The following is a 6,449-nucleotide window of genomic DNA, read 5'->3' on the forward strand; positions in this document are numbered from 1 at the left end:
TAAAATATTACTCATTGATACACCATTTATTCTTGTAGTGCCTTTTATTGTTATATAACTGATTTATTTATATTATTATATATAGTTCGTGGTACCCAGAGGGACCAATTTCAGCCATCCTCTGCTACTGTACTATTTCCCTTTAATCTTACTGCAATTCAGAACTGGTGGTAACCATACTTTGAAGCTGCCAGTATTTCTTTTTTGCACCTAAGTCACCAGAGATGAAAAACATAGGATTCTTAGTTTATTTATTAGTGCTCATAGAAGAGTGATGTTGGGCAAGATTCCCAGCATCAACTGCCTTGTAATTGAAGACCTAAGTCGAGTTCTCAGTGATAGTTTCTCATTAAATAAAGCACCAGGCAAAGGCCATTTACCTTTTGAATATTCAGCACTGCTCTCCATGATGGGCTTAGATCATTGTCTATTTGTTATTTCTGTTACCTAGGAGTAAACAAATGCCTGGAATTATATATAGGGTGATTCCAGTAAAAAATGCATTCTTTTCCCTCTAAATTATTCCATTTAGAGGTAGGCCTATTTCCTTCTTGATAAATTGCAACTCTAGATTTCTCAGGACAATATCTTTTTCAGGAGTTTTGGGTTTTAGTCATAGCTCTTGCCTTACTGACCAACATTGTAAGAGCTTCATCAGTTTGTGATTAAGTTTCTTGGGAACTTTGAAAATGTTGAATTTATTGACCTCCCATCAGTCCTTGGCTTAAGTACAGGAATTGGCTTTGCCCTAGATATAGACTTCTGGCTACTGATAATTGTATGCGACTTGTAACACCACTCTCCAGATTCCAGGTCATTAGAGATGGTTTCTTGACAGATTGGATAATTGCAAGGAGACAAATATAATATGTTTCAGATTCTTCTCCTTAATGTGCATCTTAATGACTTGATATTATTCTTGGATGAGCCAAATCCATGCTTCCCTGCTATAGAGAACAGACAGATAAGCCTTTGCCTAAATGCTGATGTTAGAGTTTTATTTCCTCAAATTTATAGTAGCAGATTTATAGTAGCATCTATAGACAGTGGTCCTCAGATCTAATTACTTTACTTTAAATTAGTTATTTCAAAACCCAAGCCATCAGTTTTGGCAGAGGTCCTCCAGCATTTAATTGGTCAAAATCTAAAAGCCCTGTAGAGAAGGCCCACTTGTTTGCTTACTACGAGCTTATCCTGAAGGGTTCATCAGTAGTTAACTGTTTGCAATTCAATATTATGTAGGCCCTATATTGACATTATTAATATCTCCTTATATAGTTTTCAGGTTGTAGTTATTAGAGGCATATTTTGTGGCAGAGAATAATTCTGATAATGATGATAAAAATGCTAAAATTGATTACATATTTGTTGTGCAAGGCAATGTGCCAAGCAGTTATATAGCTTTTCTCTTTTAATTCTCAATACAACCTGATAAAGTAGATAGAACTTTGGGGACTCTTCTTAATATAAATTTTAGTGAACTCTGGATTGTTATATGAGGAAAATCTTATTCTTATCTGCAAATATTACCTTGCCCCATCTCCATGTGGCAGTCAGTGGTCTTTTCTCCAGGCTCATGCTTGATGGGTAGGCTTCTTGACTTTATTTTTATTTTATTTTATTATTTTTCTTCAAATTTTTATTTAAATTCTAGTTAGTCAGCATAGTGCAATATTGGTTTCAGAAGTAGAATTCAGAGATTCATCACATACAGCACCTAGTGTTCATAATAACAAGTGCCCTCCTTAATACCCATCACACATCTAGGCCATTCCCCACCCACCTTCCTCTGTCAACCCTCAGTTTGTTCTCTAAGAGTCTCTTATGGTTTCTTTTTTTCTTCCCCCCACCCCCATATGTTCATCTGTTTTGTTTCTTAAATTCCACGTATGAGTGAAATCATATGGTACTTGTCTTTCTGGGACTGACTTATTTCACTTAACATCATACACTCTAGCTCCATCCACATCATTGTGAATGGCAAGATTTCATTCTTTTTGATGGCTGAGTAATATTCCACTGTATATGTATACACCACATCTTCTTTATCCATTCATCAGTCTGTGGGCCTTTGGGCTCTTTCCATAGTTTGGCTATTGTTGATAGGCTCCTTGACTTTAATAACAAAATATTAAACCTACTGATTTCTTTGATGCACATTGAACACAGGATTCTTCTTTTAACTAGTAACTTAGAATTAAATGGACTTGAACTCTTACTGTCTCAGTCCTTGCCCAAAGTTTGGCTGTGAGGAGTAATGTTCATGAAAGAGCACCTGAAGGGCATGTGCCCCTTGACCTCTCTACTGTACAATATTTGGTAGCCACTAGTTTCGTGTGACTATTTTAAATTTAAATAAATTAAAGATAAAATAAAATTAAAAAATTCAGTTCCTTAGTCAAAATACCCATATTTTAAGTGCTAAATAGCCATGTGTGGCTAGTGACTTTTGTATTAGACAGCATTAGATATAGAACATTATGACCATTGTTGAAGTTTAATTGTACAGTGCTGTGATAGACTGTTAGAGAGTTTCACATCTGGACTGCATCTTTTTAAAAAAAATGATTAGTTTCATTGAATTGTACTTTGATGTGTTGACAGTGGCCTGTACTAATAATGTGTATGGAGTGTTCTTATGTGTCAGATACTGTCTTCAGTACCTTTTATGCATTGACCACTTAATTCCTACAACTATTCCATGAAATAAGCTTTATTTTTATCTCCATTTTATAGATAAAGAAATAGAGGCTCATAGACTTGCCTGTGGTCACTCAGATGGTAAACAGTGCAGTTGGGATGTGAGTCCTCTAAGTGTGGCTTTAAACCTGTGTTCTTACGTACCACACCATCCTGAGTCTGAAATCCCTATGAAGAGGCCTTGGAATTCAGTCTCAGGATATGAGTAGTAATTCTTATCACTTTATTTTTGTATCCTTATTTCTCCTGGCTATAGCTGTATATTTATTTCATTTCTGTTACTGCAATGCTGTGATTCAATTCTGATGCCAACTGCATGGAGTTAGCACAGACTCTGCAAGTTAAGGGCACAATTCCCAGAAAACTACCCTTACTTCTGATGCCAGCCATAGTTTCAGGGGTCCCCAGACCACCCAGACTTCTGACCAACTAGCTACAAATTTGGGGATTTCTATGACTGTCTCAAGTCTAATAATTTGCTAGAATGACTTACAAAATTCAGGAAAGTACTATATTTATGATTACAGTTTTATTATAAAGCCTATCAATCAGGACCAGACAAATGATGAGACAATTAGGATAAGGTCTGGGATGGAAGCAGAGGCATCACCCTCCACCTTGATGTGTTCACCAACCAGGAAACTTACTGAGATTTGTTGTTCAGAGTTTTTATTGGAGTTTCATGACATAAGCATGATTAATTGAATCATTGGCCATGTGTTTGAACTGAATCTTTAGTCTTCTTCTCCTCCCTGGAGTTTGGGCTGGTTCAAAGACCCAACTCTCTAATTCCATGTTTGGTCTTTCCAGGACTAGCCCTCATCCTTAGTTATTTATTAGTGTAAATCAAGTATGACACAAGGGACACATAAATAACAAAGTCACTCCCATCACCCAGGACATTACAAGGATTTTGAAATTATCTCCTGGGAACCAGGGTCCAAGATGAGACAAAATCTTTATTATACAACTGTATGTATTTCTTTAGGCTGTTTTAGATACTTTTTGAAATGAAGTGGAGGATTTATTTATGTTTGTGTATATACATGTATAAATAAAAATATAAACATTTTAGGTATATATGTATAAATATATATTTTTAATATAGGTGCAAGAGGACTACTGACCATAGTTTTATAGATTTCCAGACATAAAGATTGCCTTAGAAATAACTTAGTTTTACACTCTTACTTTACTGATGAAGACATAAGCCCAGAGAAGTGAAATGGCTTGCCTAGCTACTTGGTGGCAGAGTTGGGACTGGAGCTCAGGGTTTTTAATCTTATATTAAAACTCTCCTTGTCTTCTCAATCTCAAGCTCCTCCTCTAAAATAGTCATGTCACTACCACTGCATACTTTTCTCACTTCTTAGTGCACCTTAGAAACCTCAGGCTGACTTTAGGAGATAGCTTTGGAGCAATAGATGAAGCTTGCTGCAAACTATTTTTGTATTTCCTGCCTTTGCACATGTGCTGTTCTTTCTGCCTCAAATGTCATTTTACCTATTGGCCATCTCTTCATTGTTTTTGTTTTTTTATTTTTTTAAATTAACTAGTTAATTTTTTTTGGATATGGTGTTCCATGATTCATTGTTTGTGTATAACACCCAGTGCTCCATTCAATACATGTCCTCTTAACTCCCATCACCAGGCTAACCCATTCTTCCACCCCACACCCTCCCCTCTAGAACCCTCAGTTTGTTTCTGAGTCCACAGTCTCTCATCTTCATTGTTTTTAAATATACAAGCTAAACTTCACATCCCCTGTGAAACCTTCCCTGCCTTTCTCTCCTCTCACAGATTTCGTCTCCCCTTTCTCTGTGTTTTCACATTATTTAGAATATGCCCTTATCTTAGTGGTACTTATCATAATTATATTTTTAATTCTTTTTCTACATCTCAAACCTTAACAGAATTTTTTATTTCACCCTTGTTGCTACTAAACCTTTTCCTCTCTTTGTCTTCCTAGTCCTGATACAGCAGCATCGGTGACTCAGCTGCTTCATCCAAAAATCTAGAAGTCACCTTGATTTCCCTCTTGTTCTCATCTTGCTCATCTAATTAACAGCAAGTTCTTTGGTTCTGTAGCCTAAGTATATCCCAATGCTTTTCTCTCTCACCTCCGAACTGGTCTGTCTGCCTTTACTCTTGCTTTCTTTCAATCCATTCTCCGTACAGTGGCCACCGTTCTTTCAAAATATAAAGCATTTTGAAATCTCGCTCCTCCCCATTTGACAGACAGCCACATCTTCTGGTGCAGTGCCAGCCACTTCCCCAAGACATGATGGTGAAGATCAGAGTAAATGGATTTGGCCGTACCGCCAACATCAAATGGGGTGATGCTTGTGTGAGTATGTTGTGGAGTCCACTGGGGTCTTCACCACGATGGAGAATGCTGGGGCTCACTTGAAGGGTGGGGCAAAGAGGGTCATCATCTCTGCCCCTTCTGCCGATGCTCACATGTTTGTGTTGGGCATGAACCATGAGAAGTATGACAAATCCCTCAAGATTGTCAGCAATCCCTCCTGCACCACCAATTGCTTGACCCCTCTGGCCAAGGTCATCCATGACAACTTTGGTATTGTGGAGGAACTTGGGACCACAGCCCATGCCATCACTACCACCCAGAAGACTGTGGATGGCCCCTCTGGAAAGCTGTGGTGTGATGTCTGAGGGGCTGCCCAGAACATCATTCCTGCTTCTACTGGTGCTGCCAAGGCTGTAAGCAAGGTCGTTCCTCAGCTGAATTGGAAGCTCACTGGCATGGCCTTCTGTGTCCCTACCCCCAATATGTCAGTCATGAAACTGACCTGCTGCCTGGAGAAATCTGCTAAATATGATGACATCAAGAATTTGGTGAAGCAGGGCCCCGTCAAGGGCATCCTGGACTACACCAAGGACCAGGCTGTCTCCTGCAACTTTAATAGTGACACCCACTCTTTCACCTTTGATGCTGGGGCTGGCATTGCTCTCAATGACCACTTTGTCAAGCTCATTTTCTGGTATGACAATGAATTTGGCTACAGCAACCAGGTGGTGGACCTTATGGTCCACATGGCCTCCAAAGAGTCAGAGCTTCTGGACTGCCAGCCCCAGCGAGAGCAAGAAGAAGACAGAGGCTCTCAGCTTCTGGGGTGTCCTTGCCCCAACTCATCCCCCAACACACTGATAATCTCCTGACCTCCATAGTTTCCATTCCAGACCCCCTGAAGAAGGGGAGGGGTTTGGAGAGCCCTACCTTGTCATATCATCAATAAAGTATACTGTACCTAGCCAAAAAAAAAAAAAAAGTAAAACAAATCATGTCATTTCTAGCTGAAAATCCTCCATTAACTTTTTCTTTCACTGAAATAAAATCCAAACTTCTTATTGTGCCAGGCAAGGACCTACATGATATAGCTGGTTCCTCCTCCATTTTGTACCAGACTCCCCCACTTCCATAAATCTCTGTTTCTCAAACATACCACGTTTGTTTCTTTTTCAGGGCTGTTCCAAGGTGTGGCTTGCTGTGTGAGTATGGTGGGAGGGAGGAAGCTTAACTTCTCTTCCTCCCCTGTGTTCTCCATTAGCTTCCCCTAAAGCCACTCTGAATAAATGTAAAATCTAAGTGCAAAGAGGTGGCTTGCTGTACAGCTTCAGGATGAGAGGCAGGTTCCCTGGGTTCTCCCAACCAGATTGCTGCCACAGTCTTTAGGCTTGTTTCATTTCAAGCTTCTGTTAAAATGTCATCTCCTCAGAGATGCCTTCTT

The 6,449-nt window shown here is 39.2% G+C and overlaps 1 pseudogene; it reads left to right on the top strand.

The window, feature by feature from the left end:
• The first annotated feature begins 4,984 nt into the window (after positions 1-4,984).
• On the top strand, positions 4,985-5,880 carry LOC114207637 (glyceraldehyde-3-phosphate dehydrogenase pseudogene; annotated as a pseudogene).
• Positions 5,881-6,449: the final 569 nt, after the last annotated feature.

This window comes from Eumetopias jubatus, unplaced genomic scaffold, assembly GCF_037043125.1.
Source record: "Eumetopias jubatus isolate StellerSeaLion01/CBP00866 unplaced genomic scaffold, mEumJub1_p1.0 scaffold_1, whole genome shotgun sequence".
Lineage (NCBI taxonomy): Eukaryota > Metazoa > Chordata > Mammalia > Carnivora > Otariidae > Eumetopias > Eumetopias jubatus.